The sequence below is a fragment of the Macrobrachium nipponense genome, chromosome 37 (assembly GCF_015104395.2).
Source record: "Macrobrachium nipponense isolate FS-2020 chromosome 37, ASM1510439v2, whole genome shotgun sequence".
NCBI lineage: Eukaryota > Metazoa > Arthropoda > Malacostraca > Decapoda > Palaemonidae > Macrobrachium > Macrobrachium nipponense.
In genome coordinates this window covers 14,152,212-14,168,764 of record NC_061097.1, presented here as the reverse complement: position 1 = coordinate 14,168,764, position 16,553 = coordinate 14,152,212, and the positions used below count along the sequence as shown (strand labels likewise).

At 35.2% G+C, this 16,553-nt stretch overlaps 1 long non-coding RNA gene across 1 annotated transcript in view; it reads right to left on the bottom strand.

Annotated features, from left to right (window-relative positions):
* Positions 1-4,644: 4,644 nt before the first annotated feature.
* The window catches only part of LOC135209038 (uncharacterized), a 78,267-nt gene continuing 66,358 nt past the window's right edge, over positions 4,645-16,553 (bottom strand). The window contains exon 3 of the long non-coding RNA XR_010313284.1: positions 4,645-5,011. This is a non-coding gene — a long non-coding RNA (uncharacterized LOC135209038). The remainder of the gene's footprint in view (positions 5,012-16,553) is intronic.

Sequence of the window (16,553 nt, the reverse complement as noted above, 5' to 3'; positions counted from 1 at the left end):
TATGAATAAATTGATCACGACATATATAAAACGTGATGCTATGTATAAATAAAGGTAATGCCATGGAGGAAAATGAAAAAACGAGAACTGCCGAGATCTTTTCATTTTAACGACCCTTCACTATAGGCAAGACTGATCAGAACAATGAGAAACACAGTACAGGTAAACATATACAAACGGACACTACAGGATTAACAAAAGATCCAATCCACTTTAAAGAAATGAAAAAACGCCCATGAAATTTACAAGTGTTCAGACAATGAGTGAGAAGCGAACATAAGATATACATATAGCAAGCATGAGAGAGAAAAAATAAATTAATAACTACAACCATGTGGGACTAAATAATTAGTAGTTAATTCATTTATTTTAAGGTCCATCATAAACATTTTACAAATACATAGGTCCAAATGGTACAATCCCACATTAGCATTTAGGTATTTTTATTAGTGATTTGTATAATTGCTGATTCCAGTAAATTTCTTGAAATATAATCATTAGACCTAGCAATTACAGAGCTATTGCCCAAATTTATACAATGAGATTTTTTGCACAGATAGACAAAAAAGCATTTGAAGTCTGGGCTGCTCTAATTGAATACATATGCTGCTTTATTCGTACATCTAAATCTTTGCTTGATTGACCGACATAAAAAGACGGGCACTCCTTACAAGGAATTTTGTAAATAATGATGTTATTTCTTACCGGACTATTCTTGATTAGCATACCTTTAATGGTATTGTTATAAGAGAACACATCATTTGCATTAAAAAATCTAAATATTGATTAAATTTATGGTTTCAAATTCACAAAAGTAAGGCAAGCCGAGTACATGTTTAGGGGCTTCTTTTTCATTATATTATATATATATATATATATATATATATATTTTATATATATATATATATATATATATATATATATATATATATATATATATATATATAAGTAGTATGGAGACCGGAGCAATTACTCAGGTGTCGTTTATAAGTATAACTGTCCCAGATGTGATCTCAGCACTTACATCGGTTGCACCAGGAGGCTGCTAAAAGTCCGAATTTCCTCTCATCAAGGAATTAGCTATAGAGCGGGTTGTCGACTATCAATCCAGAACAATCTAACATAAGAAATCACAGTAAAAGTTGCAAAAACACACATATATGGCCAGTCATTTTAATATTGTAGGAAGAACCCGACATATAGAACAACTAACCACCCTTGAATCAATATTGATTAGCTGACTGTACCTTTCTCTTAACCACCAGTCGTCTTCCACCCAACTGTTTATTGCCTAATTACCGTTGTTTTGTTTACACTCCCTTCCATAACAATTTTTCGTGTCAGTTCTCCTTACGCTACCGCTGTGGGTAGGTGTCTTGTTCGTTCTACTACTACTATTATATTATTATTATTATTATTATTATTATTATTATTATTATTATTAGTTATTATTATTATTATTATTATATTATTAGATTATTATTATTATTTATTATTATTTCACTGTTATCTGCTGTTTCTGTTTTTACTCTGTTTTTATTCTTAATTTATTAAAAATGTTTTTAATTTTGGTGTTGGTAAACATTGTGTGTATCTTTTATCTTATACGCAATTGATGTGTAATCGTTTCAGCCTGGAAAATGTATCAAGCTGATACGAAACGTCGGCGCTAATAAATGGATGAAAGACAGAACGCGTATCCCTACTCCAATATGTTTATCCCTGAGTAATTGCTCCTGTCTCCATACTTCTATGCTGGATTGACCTGCTGGACTACGATTCGCTGGCACCATGACTTTCGCAAGCTTCCTCTTTGCCGCCCTGTTTCTCCTCCGTCTTCGTTCCAGAGGAGTGGAGGATTTCCACTCGCTAATACGAACGAGATACGATCCACAGCGTTTAGCCACTGCCGTTCCTTGGAGAAACACCAAAAGAAATACAACAAAATCAACCTCGACCTCAACTTTTTGAGATATTGTCAATTCAATAATATAGTGCCTAATTTTATAAAGTTCAAAGTTTACAAAGCCTCCCTGTACAGCTCTGAGTTTTTTACACTGATGCTACTAGGAACCTCCTTGAGCTGGAATACGTTCATAGACCAAGGAAACTTCATCGCGCACATGACCAAATGACGAGATTCAGGACTGGTGTACTCAATTCGCTGACATTGTTGGACTCTATCATTTTTAACCATTTATTTAATAAGGCTATTTCCTCCTTTGTTCGGACTGTTGAAGATAGACATTTCACAAAACTTCGAAATTTAGGCATTACCGTTCCTTTTTTAATAATAAAATTCATTCTGGGTTCAATTTTTCCAAACGAATACTTTCGAAGAGAGAGGAATTACTACTGTCCTTAGGGTTAGACTTTTGCCTCCCCAACTATCGCCCAAATTATCAGCAATTCTTTTTGCCTCTCGAGATACTTTTTCAGAGAATAATTAAACTTCCCTTTTGCAAAAACAAAAATATAGAGTTTTTAAGATCACAATTCTCAGCCCTTACCCACAGCTCTTTTAATAATCTTAAAACTAGATGGGCTCCTTTTTTTTACCAAGAATGATTATGACATTTTGAAAAACCTAGCCAAAGATAAAAATGTAATAATTACTCGTCCAGACAAAGGTAAGGGTACAGTTATCCTTGACAGACATGACTACATACAAAAAATGAATGACATTTTAAACGACTCTTCAAAATCTACCAAAGTTGGTGACCCAAGACCTTTACAATATTACTAAATCCGAAGATAAAATCAACAGATTTCTTAGAACTAAACAAACCAAAGCAATAGATGAAAATATGTATCAGGACCCTTTTGTAACAGGATCTACATATGGACTTATGTACGGACTGCCAAAGATACACAAAGAAGGAATTCCTTTGAGACCCATCCTTTCTTTCCATTAACACTGCTAGCTATAAACTCGCCAAATTTCTTGTCCCTTTACTCCAACCACTGACTCACAACAAATATACATTAATAAACTCGGCCTCCTTTAAAGATGACATTATCACGCAGGACTCAGATCTGTACATGGCGAGCTTTGACGTGGAATCTCTGTTTACAAATGTTCCCGTTGTCGAGACTATCAACATCATTTTAGACAGGCTATTTCCCACCGACGATTGCTTGTTCAACAATTTCAATAGAACTCAATTCAAGTTGCTTTTAGAATTGGCCGTGCTGGATACGCCCTTTGTTTTTAATAATACGGTTTTTGAGCAGACTGAGGGGATGGCCATGGGAAGCCCTCTGGGTCCTACTTTTGCTAACATATTTATATGCTCCCTGGAGGAGAGTCTAAATGTATGCCCACCTAATTTCCGCCCACTCTTTATAGACGCTGCTTAGATGACACTTTCGCCTTGTTCAGATGTTTAATTACCATGCTGATACCTTTCTTGAGTATTTAAACAACCAACCACCATAACATTAGATTTACCGTTGAAACAAAACACAGAATTCACTTCCGTTCCTTGATGTGAGGATATCCAAGGACGAGTCTGGCTTTCATACTGGTATTTATAGAAAGAGCACCTTTACTGGCCTGGGGACCAATTTTTATAGCTCATTTTTTTCAACTTTAAAATGAATTCCGTGTCAACTCTCCTCCATAGAGCCATTAATCTGACATCAAGCTGGTCTACTTTTCATACTGAAGTGACTTTCCTTGCTGATTACTTTAAGGATAATTATTTCCCTCCAGCAATTTTTCCTGGATCCCTTAATAAGCTACTTAATCTGAAATTAGGAAAAAATGCATCAACCTATTCAATGAGCAATTGCCTGCCCATAATTTAAAACTAATTCCCATAAACCCCCGAACTATAGGCTCACTCTTCCAAGTCAAGGATAAGATCAGCCCCCTGTATGCCTCCGGTGTCGTTTACAGGTATAATTGTCCCAGATGTGATCTCGGCACTTACATCGGTTGCACCAGGAGGCTGCTAAAAGTCCGAATTTCCTCTCATCAAGGAATTAGCTATATACGGGTTGTCGACTATCAAATCCAGAACAATCTAACATAAGAAATCACAGTAAATTTGCAAAACACACATAGATGCCAGTCATTTTAATATTGTAGGAAGAACCCGACATATAGAACAACTAACCACCCTTGAATCAATATTTATTAAGCTAACTGTTACCTTCTCTAACCACCAGTCGTCTTCCACCAAACTTGTTATTTGGCCTAATTACCTGTTGTTTTTGTTTACACTCCCTTCCATAACAATTTTTCGTGTCAGTTCTCCTTACGCTACAGCTGTGGGTAGGTCTTGTTTGTTCTATTATTATTATTTATTATATTTTTTTTTCTCTGTATTCGCTCCTAGCCCTTTCACTGTTATTCTGTGTTTCTATTTTTACTCTGTTTTTATTCTTAATTAATTAAAAAGATTTTTAATTTTGGTGTTGGTAAAAATTGTGTGTATCTTTTTACTTATACGCAACTGATGTGTAATCGTTTCAGCCTGGAAACTGTATCAACCTGATACGAAACGTCGGCGCTAATAAATGGATGAAAGACAGAACGCGTCCCCCCACTCCAATATGTATATACACACACACACACATTATATCTATATATATATATATATATATATATATATATATATATATATATATAAGATATATATATATATATATTGTATTTCCACAATGGTCCCGCAGATGAAGTATAACAGGTTTAAAACAAGTCCACTGAGAAAGACAGAGAGAGAGAGAAAGAGAGCAGTTTACATCAAATTGGCCAACGGTTGTTTCGTTTATGCTATGTATGAAATCTCATCCCTTACAACAATGGCAATACATTCGAATACTTACAAATGTTTAGATATGGTAACAATAAAGGTAATATAATCGAATTAGCTAATAGTGGGCGGTGAGCAGCAGGATGACCAAAAGGAATGAAAACTGGAAGGAATCTAATTACCCAGTTTTCTTTTGGGGTCGCTCCAGTTGCCACGTCAAGGCAGAGAGAAGTCCGGATTCCATCACTTTTCTGAAAATAACGTAAACAGCCATTATTATAAACACAAAGTATGTCTCTCTCTCTCTCTCTCTCTCTCTCTCTCTCTCTCTCTCTCTCTCCTCCAGAACACAAACTCAACTCTGTGTGTGTGTGTTTTCAACGAATTAAAAAAAAAAAAAAAAAAAAAAAACTGACAGCGGACGAATAAGACCGAACCCTGGAAGCCTCCAAGCAGTTGGTTGGCTTCAATTCACGATTATATCTTCCTACAATATATATATATATATATATATATATATATATATATATATATATATATATATATATATATATATATCTAATAAAAGGAGCCCATAAAAACACCAAAATGTAGAGAGAAAAGTACTATATTTCAGAGACTGCTGTCTCTCTCTCAGGTATATAATGAGAAAAGTTTACAGAAAAGGTGGTATTTATACCAAGAGATTCGTCCACAAGTAAGCCAATTTAGGTCACCCCGCTGATAATCTTCCTTTAATCTTCTTAAGCGTTGGTTGAATGAACACTGCGTCGACGATGTCGGATGTCCAATTCCCTTTTGAGATGTTCATTACCTGCTTCTCTTTTATTAAGGCCGATTCCATCATTTGACTCTTGTACCGGCAGTTGCTGCTATAAAAATTACACGTGACATATTCAGTTTATTCTATGGTTATGTTCATTTATATGATTGAAAATAGCCGAGTTCTGTTGTCCATACCTAACTGACCGTTTGTGTTGTATTAATCTCTGGGGAAGTGATTTACCTGTAAATCCGATGTAAGATTGGTCACAGTCCTGGCATGGGATCTCATATACCCCAGAGTCTTTGGGCGATGTCTTTTGTTGGAAGGACGTTAATCAGGGATTTGGCTAAGGTATTTGGGTAGGTAAATGCAAAAGGGTTGGATTTCCCAAGGGTGTGAGTTACTCTCATTAATCGTCTCCTTTCATGCTGAATGACCTCATGGGTCCCAGTGCTTGGCTTTTGGCCTAAATTCTATATTCCATTCCACAACTTCCTTTCTGACCAATTTTACAAGTGAATGACACACCAGCCCTTCCCAAGTTGCTAGTTTTCTCACTTGGGGTATTTTCCTTTACTTGGTTAAAAAGCTCCTGTTCAGATAGTTGCTTCAGTTACATTGCCCAACATTTCTTATCTTCTATATTTCACCTCTTCTGAGCCACCCATTCCTCTGGGGCTGAACTTGGACTTAAAGGGCATCGGGAGTATGACAATTTATCTCAGCGACCTAAAACCTATGGATTAAACATTAATATCTATCATTCTTACTTGTTTTTACATGTCACACACTCCCACCCACACCCCCTATGGTGCCAGTGATGTCTTACCCCCACCGGATTTTTTCCAGATGAGAAGTCAGATATAATTGCTGATTCCAGTAAATTTCTTGAAATATAATCATTAGACCTAGCAATTACAGAGCTATTGCCCAAATTTATACAATGAGATTTTTTGCACAGATGGACAAAAAAAGCATTTGAAGTCTGGGCTGCTCTAATTGAATACATATGCTGCTTTATTCGTACATCTAAATCTTTGCTTGATTGACCGACATAAAAAGACGGGCACTCCTTACAAGGAATTTTGTAAATAATGATGTTATTTCTTACCGGACTATTCTTGATTAGCATACCTTTAATGGTATTGTTATAAGAGAACACATCATTTGCATTAAAAAATCTAAATATTGATTAAATTTATGGTTTCAAATTCACAAAAGTAAGGCAAGCCAAGTACATGTTTAGGTGCTTCTTTTTCATTAATATATATATATATATATATATATATATATATATATATATATATATATATATATATATATATATATATAAGTAGTATGGAGACAGGAGCAATTACTCAGGTGTCGTTTATAAGTATAACTGTCCCAGATGTGATCTCGGCACTTACATCGGTTGCACCAGGAGGCTGCTAAAAGTCCGAATTTCCTCTCATCAAGGAATTAGCTATAGAACGGGTTGTCGACTATCAAATCCAGAACAATCTAACATAAGAAATCACAGTAAAAGTTGCAAAACACACATAGATGCCAGTCATTTTAATATTGTAGGAAGAACCCGACATATAGAACAACTAACCACCCTTGAATCAATATTGATTAAGCTAACTGTACCTTCTCTTAACCACCAGTCGTCTTCCACCCAACTGTTTATTGCCTAATTACCTGTTGTTTTGTTTACACTCCCTTCCATAACAATTTTTCGTGTCAGTTCTCCTTACGCTACCGCTGTGGGTAGGTGTCTTGTTCGTGCTAATATATTATTATTATTATTATTATTATTATTATTATTATTATTATTATTATTATATTATTATTATTATTATTATTTCACTGTTATTCTGTGTTTCTGTTTTTACTCTGTTTTTATTTTTAATTTATTAAAAATGTTTTTAATTTTGGTGTTGGTAAACATTGTCTGTATCTTTTATCTTATACGCAATTGATGTGTAATCGTTTCATTCTGGAAAATGTATCAAGCTGATACGAAACGTCGGCGCTAATAAATGGATGAAAGACAGAACGCGTATCCCTACTCCAATATGTTTATCCCTGAGTAATTGCTCCTGTCTCCATACTTCTATGCTGGATTGACCTGCTGGACTACGATTCGCTGGCACCATGACTTTCGCAAGCTTCCTCTTTACAGCCAGTTTCATCTCCGTCTTCGTTCCAGAGTGGAGGATTTCCACTCGCTAATACGAACGAGATACGATCCACAGCGTTTAGCCAACTGCCGTTCCTTGGAGAAACACCAAGAAATACAACAAAATCAACCTCGACCTCAACTTTTTGAGATATTGTCAATTCAATAATATAGTGCCTAATTTTATAAAGTTCAAAGTTTACAAAGCCTCCCTGTACAGCTCTGAGTTTTACACTGATGCTACTAGGAACCTCCTTGAGCTGGAAATACGTTCATAGACCAAGGAACTTCATCGCGCTCATGACCAAATGACGAGATTCAGGACTGGTGTACTCAATTCGCTGACATTGTTGGACTCTATCATTTTTAACCATTTATTTAATAAGGCTATTTCCTCCTTTGTTCGGACCGTTGAAGATAGACATTTCACAAAACTTCGAAATTTAGGCATTACCGTTCCTTTATTTAATAATAAAATTCATTCTGGGTTCAATTTTTCCAAACGAATACTTTCGAAGAGAGAGGAATTACTACTGTCCTTATGGTTAGACTTTTGCCTCCCCAACTATCCCCCAAATTATCAGCAATTCTTTTTGCCTCTCGAGATACTTTTTCAGAGAATAATTAAACTTCCCTTTTGCAAAAATATAGAGTTTTTAAGATCACAATTCTCAGCCCTTACCCACAGCTCTTTTAATAATCTTAAAACTAGATGGGCTCCTTTTTTTTACCAAGAATGATTATGACATTTTGAAAAACCTAGCCAAAGATAAAAATGTAATAATTACTCGTCCAGACAAAGGTAAAGGTACAGTTATCCTTGACAGACATGACTACATACAAAAAATGAATGACATTTTAAACGACTCTTCAAAATTTACCAAAGTTGGTGACCCAGACCTTTACAATATTACTAAATCCGAAGATAAAATCAACAGATTTCTTAGAACTAAAACAAACCAAAGCAATAGATGAAAATATGTATCAGGACCTTTTTGTAACAGGATCTACATATGGACTTATGTACGGACTGCCAAAGATACACAAAGAAGGAATTCCTTTGAGACCCATCATTTCTTCCATTAACACTGCTAGCTATAAACTCGCCAAATTTCTTGTCCCTTTAATCCAACCACTGACTCACAACAAATATACATTAATAAACTCGGCCTCCTTTAAAGATGACATTATCACGCAGGACTCAGATCTGTACATGGCGAGCTTTGACGTGGAATCTCTGTTTACAAATGTTCCCGTTGTCGAGACTATCAACATCATTTTAGACAGGCTATTTCCCACCGACGATTGCTTGTTCAACAATTTCAATAGAACTCAATTCAAGTTGCTTTTAGAATTAGCCGTGCTGGATACGCCCTTTGTTTTTAATAATACGGTTTTTGAGCAGACTGAGGGGATGGCCATGGGAAGCCCTCTGGGTCCTACTTTTGCTAACATATTTATGTGCTCCCTGGAGGAGCGAGCTCTAAATGTATGCCCACCTAATTTCCGCCCACTCTTTTATAGACGCTGCTTAGATGACACTTTCGCCTTGTTCAGATGTAATTACCATGCTGATACCTTTCTTGAGTATTTAAACAACCAACACCATAACATTAGATTTACCGTTGAAACAAAAACACAGAATTCACTTCCGTTCCTTGATGTGAGGATATCCAAGGACGAGTCTGGCTTTCATACTGGTATTTATAGAAAGAGCACCTTTACTGGCCTGGGGGACCAATTTTTATAGCTCATGCTTTTTTCACTTTAAAATGAATTCCGTGTCAACTCTCCTCCATAGAGCCATTAATCTGACATCAAGCTGGTCTACTTTTCATACTGAAGTGACTTTCCTTGCTGATTACTTTAAGGATAATTATTTCCCTCCAGCAATTTTTCCTAGATCCCTTAATAAGCTACTTAATCTGAAATTCAATCCACCCCCAATAGTCCATAGTGTCCCTAAGCTCAGTATGTTTGCTAGATTTCCCTTTCTCCATAATAATAAATTTAGGAAAAAATGCATCAACGTATTCAATGAGCAATTGCCTGCCCTTAATTTGAAACTAATTCCCATACCAAACCCCCGAACTATCGGCTCACTCTTCAAGTCAAGGATAAGATCAGCCCCCTATTTGCCTCCGGTGTCGTTTATAGTATAATTGTCCCAGATGTGATCTCGGCACTTACATCGGTTGCACCAGGAGGCTGCTAAAAGTCCGAATTTTCCTCTCATCAAGATTAGCTATAGAACGGGTTGTCGACTATCAAATCCAGAACAATCTAACATAAGAAATCACAGTAAAAGTTGCAAAACACACATAGATGCCAGTCATTTTAATATTGTAGGAAGAACCCGACATATAGACGAACTAACCACCCTTGAATCAATAATGATTAAGCTAACTGTACCTTCTCTTAACCACCAATCGTCTTCCACCCAACTGTTTATTGCCTAATTAGTTGTTGTTTTGTTTACACTTCCTTCCATAACAATTTTTCGTGTCAGTTCTCCTTACGCTACCGCTGTGGGTAGGTGTCTTGTTCGTTCTATTATTATTATTATTATTTATTATTATTATTATTATTATTATTATTATTATTATTATTATTATTATTATATATTTTTCTATATATTATTATTTTTTAATTAATTTGTTGTTTCTCTGTATTCGCTCCTAGCCCTTTCACTGTATTCTGTGTTTCTGTTTTTACTCTGTTTTTATTCTTAATTTATTAAAAGGTTTTTTAATTTTGGTGTTGGTAAACATTGTGTGTATCTTTTTACTTATACGCAATTGATGTGTAATCGTTTTCAGCCTGGAAAATGTATCAAGCTGATACGAAAACGTCGGCGCTAATAAATGGATGAAAGACAGAACGCGTCTCCCTACTCCAATATGGTCTATCCCCTGAGTAATTGCTCCTGTCTCCATACTTATATATATATATATATATATATATATATATATATATATATATATATATATATATATATATCTATATATATATATATATATATAGATATATATATATATATATATATATATATATATATATATATATATATTGTAATTCTACATTAGTCCGTGGAGAAAGTATAATTGGACAGGTTTCATAAACTCTTTCTCCCTCTCCCTCTCTCGCACCCACATACCAACACCAATTCCTTGTTAATTATTTTACTCAAACTCCTCAACTTTAACCCTATAAAGTTGTTTCATGAATATTAATTTCATAATCACTAGTTCAAAAAAAAAAAAAACAAAAAAAAAAAAAAAATTTTTACTCTGAGGCAAGGATGTGAATAGGCGTTTTTCCACCTTACATTTCTTTACAGCTCTGCTCTATCACCTCTAGTTTTTTTGCTTTCACACATCTCCTTTTAATCATACCGCAGATAAATTCCAAATCTAATGTGTTTATTACATTTATTACAAAGGCATATTACAGAAAAAAACAACATAGATACAGAACACTGATGGAACTAAATTTATTTGGATAATACAATACACACAAATTCTGATATAGCAGACAGAAGTGAGGTTTTTCTTTTTCGTTTTATTTTTTAATTTTATTTATTTTTATTTATTTATTTATTTATTTATTTATTTTTGGGGGGAATGATTTTGTGTACTTTGACTCCGGGTTGTCACGCAAGAGCATCAACCAGAAGTTCCCATCACGCTGGGTTTCCACTTGCCTTGGTAGTTAGTTGCTCTTCATCTTGGTATTATCTTGGTGGAACCTTTCTTCATGCCCATCACTCACTGCCCAGAGTTTTTCAGAGGGAAGAAGTTGAGGTGGGAGTGGAGAAAGTGAATTTTGAGTGACATTCGGCATCCCATATCCTCATAAGACTGCAACAACTTCTCGCTACACTCTTGGTAATCTGGTACCAGTGTGTTACCAAGGAAGCCATTGCACACTGACTCAAATGCTTCCCATGCTCTCAGGTCCTTTAAGGTAAGAACCTCCTCAAAGTCCATATCCTGCAGCGCCTCCCGGACCTAAGGTCTGATGAAGATGCCTTCCTTGAGTTTAGCAGAACCCAGAGCTGTGAACAAGTGTTGGAAGGCTAAGGCGCCCGCCATTTCTGTCCCATGGGCCGTTCACGAAGAAATTCTTCATTAAACCAAGCTTGATATGAAGATGAGGAAGAAGCACCTTGTTCGTGTCCAACAGAGGATTTTCTTGGACACTGTGTTCACCAGGCACGATACGAACCATCTGCTCTCACCCCCAGTAGGCTACTGGTCAATAGGCGAATTGCATGTCAGGGTTGACAGATGCTTTTAGTAAAAAATAGGGCATGCCAACTTTCTAAAAAGACCACAATTCCTAAAATTTCTAATTAGAAAAGCACATAATGTCCTATATAGGACTCATCTGGTAGCAATGAATACATGTACATATTTATGAACATATATACATGTGTATCTCAAAATCTAGAGGTGATGAGTGAAAACTGATTCTGAATCTGAAGTCAGCACTCCAAAATTAGGCTATAGCTACAACTATTTTTATGTTTACCTCAATTTCTCTGAAAACTAGTAAAACTGAGGCGACCCCCATATCAATTCTACTAGCATATTTAGTAGGTCTATAGTTCATTTTTACTAACCTATTTTTCAGGAAAATTCTTGGCATTCCTCCATAAAGCACAAATTGCTCATGGGAACAAGTGTAAGGAACGCGTAAGTAACGCACTGAAAGTGATAAAGAATAAGTTTAGTGAGGGCGTTGGATGGTTCATATTCTTAGTCCTATTCATGACAGTAGTTGTCATCATAGCGCTTTGGTTGGATTAACTATTATGTATTTCTAATGATACGGCAAGCATAAAACAGGTCCACTGAGAGAGAGAGAGAGAGAGAGAGAGAGAGAGAGAGAGAGAGAGATGAAATTTTATCTTACATTTTTTTAAATTTCTCATCAGAGAATCAATTATTGTTATAGGCATACGATATACAATCCGGCCTTTATATGCAGTGGTACAGTAAGTTCCAAAACTGAAGCGACAAATTTCAGAGAATTTCGTTCGAAATTCACTAACTGGCAACTAGAACTCGTAGCTAAAAAATATTTTTTTTTTCTACAGTGAAACCTCTATCAAGCAAAATAAAGCTAACATATGATGCACAAATATCAAATCTATGATATTTATAACAATCATAAGAAAAAATTATGGTAATAGTAATTATTTTAAAGTATAGCAATTACTTCAAACTATAGAAACGAAACAATTTGAAATTCTCGTTCAACACGAATTACCCAACATTACCAATGTATATTTCGAGCAATGTGGAAACAAATATTTAATATTATAGTGTTTATTATCAATTATTTTAGCGAAGATGCATAAAACCATGGCAATTATCAATAGAAATGTGAAAGGAAAATCTCCGCGACATTAAACATAATCAACCATGAATGCACCTAGATTCAATGGAGAAGTTGGGGGAGGTTGGTAGTTCTGATTCTAGCTTCTGGGACCGAGCATAAAACACCATCTTCGAGAAAGGCTCTAACCTCTGCTGCTACCTTCAGGTGACTAGGCCTAGTTCCGGGCATTGCAAGGCTTACAATGCAGGGCCACTGTCTGTTTATTTTAGGCAAAGATAGAACCCTTCAGGACCGACACCAGAACCTGTCCTTGCACCTGGGAAACAGACTCGCTATATAAAAAATAAGAAAGTCGGTCGCAAGCAACCAGAACATCCGTAAAATCCACCAAAAAAAAATCTGGTTAAGTAGGGAGACGACAGACAGACCCCCCCCCCCCCCCCCCCCCCACCTTTCTACCTCTACCCCACAATACTAACTCCACCTTTTTCACTTCAACCTACTACCTCAAATCTTCGAATCATATCCCCAACCGTGAAATTTAAGACTGAATTTGCGTAAGTGGGCGTATCATAAGGGAGTGATATCACCCAAATTCATACTTCCACTGACAACCAGTAATCCGTTCGATCCATGCAGTCAAGTATTATTGCATAACGAAATTTATGAGTTTTTTGTAGATATATATATATATATATATATATATATATATATATATATATAATATATATATATATATATATATATATATATATCTACAAAAAAACTCATAAATTTCTGTTATCAATAATACTTGACTGCATATATATATTATATAATATATATATATATATATATATATATTATATATATATATAGTATAAGAAGCACCCGAGCATGACCAATAGGCCTGTGCTCGATTCTTAAAACAGACCTCTGGTTATTCCTTATAGATAAAAACGTCCCTGAGAGAGAGAGAGAGAGAGAGAGATAGAGAGAGAGAGAGAGAGAGAGGCTTAACAGGGGATACTCTAATTAAAATAATGCTCGCCAAGCATATTCACACTCCGGATCGTATGTTCAAGAATAGTCTCACTTATGCACTGAAAAAAAAAAAAAAAGGTTGGGAAACCTACGAAAATACTTGTTTGGTGCGACCCTGAACGCAATTCTGCATGCAAAAATTTGCTCAATCGAGAAATTCCATGAAATTATTACTAACAAGCTGAAAAATATATTTCCTTGATTCTTGAAATAGGCCTAACCCTGTAACCAACGCTAAACGCGCACATAACTTGGATTTCGTTTTTTTTTTTTTTTTTTTTTTTTTTGTTTTTTTTTTTTTTTTTTTTTTTTTTTTTTTTTTTTTTTTACGCCAACTTGTCTTATTTATATTTCATTTAATCAGATGCTAAACTTCTCTGTGCTTTATCAAAAGGAATCATAATAACGCCATAAAAGTAGAAAGTTAATTTACAAATATTAGGCCAATGCTTATGCACGGTTTCCTGCTGCCACTCTATGGTGAACACTTCATATCACACTTTGAAAGCCGCACAAGTTTCTTTGGGGAAATTCTTTTTTTTTTTTTTTTTTAACAAACAATTACTGAACTAACATTGATCATTCACTGGGGAAATACTTTGTGTGCTTATACAGTTAATTCACTGATACGTATTATCAGATAAATAGGATGACAATAATTGGAATAAAATATACTAACTGGCAACCCCATGAGTTTCAAAAGAAGTACGATCAATTCTGAGATTTGTCGCTTCACTTCTGGAACTTACTGTACAATGAGAGATAGAGAGAGAGAGAGAGAGAGAGTACGAGGCAACTCAAAAGAAATCATAAGAAACACGTTTACATCAAATTGACTAACAATTGTTTCGTCTTTGGTAAGCACTACAATTCACTGGTTCTTAAACTGGGGTCCAAAGAACCATGGGGGTCCAAAAGGCTCCAGGAGATCCGCGACACAATGATTGGATTGGATTATAGATTTCAGGCTAAAGGCCAAGCGCTGTGACCTACGAGGTCATTCAGCTCTGAAAAGTAAATGGACAGTAAGAAGGTCTGAAGGGCGTAACAGGAGAAAATCTCATAGTTGTTAGAGAGGGTGGAAAGTCAGATGGAAGAAGAATATGAACGGAGGTGCACTGACAGCACTAACCCCCCTACCGAGGCGACACAATGAAAAATTTAATATTTTTTCAACTCCTGAAAAAGATTGTGGCTGTTTTCACCAGTTTGACTTTGTATTGAATTTAAAGCAATAAAAAAATATTGAAAATAGTTTTATATATTTACTTATACTTAGTTTGTGCAGGAATATGCAAAATATTAAATGTACCACGTTGTACTCGATATCCCGATATGGCAATGGAAAGGAAGGAGGCCTATGTGACTACGAAGAATGTTTTTTTTTCTTAGTTTTCTTTTTTTCTGTTTGCTAGAAGGAATGGTGAATTAATATAATGAACTCAAGGACAATGGAGAACAATAAAAATATAGATCTTTCTAGTGATAGCCTTTACATATGACTAATCCATAATTATCAAATTCACACAAAAAATAAATCCTACACATATTCTTTCTATACGTGTCACTTTTGAATGCTGTGTATGAGGAAGTTCTACCAGCTGAAGGGGTAAGGGTCCCATCCGCCCCCCCCACCCCCACCAACATCCCCACCAACAACCCCAAGGTTTCAGGAAATTATATACACATTATGTTTCCATAATCTATATGAAGAAATGCCCTTGAAATCGACATTATCGAGAAATAATTATTGTAACTGCTGCTTTTCATTACATTCACACAAACATACACACACAGAGAGAGAGAGAGAGAGAGAGAGAGAGAGAGAGAGAGAGAGATACCGACACTCGTGTAATATCTTGTCATTATTCTTACTTTGGAAAATTAGCTATTGGCAAAAAAATATTTTATATACCCTGAAAACTCACTGGAAAATAAGACTTTTAATTATACAATAAACTGATAAAAATATTAATTCTTTTACAGTTCTTTACCGCAAACCTCTGTTCATTCAATGTAAACTATGTTGCTTTGAAACTAGTGACGCTCTGCAAAGTGAAAGGTCGTGAAGTGAAGATATATTTAAGTTGATTTTGAAAATAAATCATTATCTGTACAATCTTGGTCAAAAGTATCATTCATGACCAGTGGCGATCGAATTTAATGAGCTTAGTCTTCATGAGGTGAATAATTTTAACTAATTTATAGGCTGCAGTACTTTCGATGTAAAGATTTTAATTAAAGACAAAAGTAGTGTCTCTAAATAAAAAAGATAGAGTGATTGCATCATTAAAATTTATAAGCTGGAGATAATGCCCTGTCAAAATTTACAAGCCTCAGTGGCTATGTAATCAAACTTCATTGGTTGGAATGATTATATTATCGGAATTTATAAACAACAGTGACTGCACCAACGAAATTTACAAGGTAAGCTATCGTGTCATCAAAAAATATAAAGAATTAAGAAAATTATAACCTGGAGCGATTGTGATAT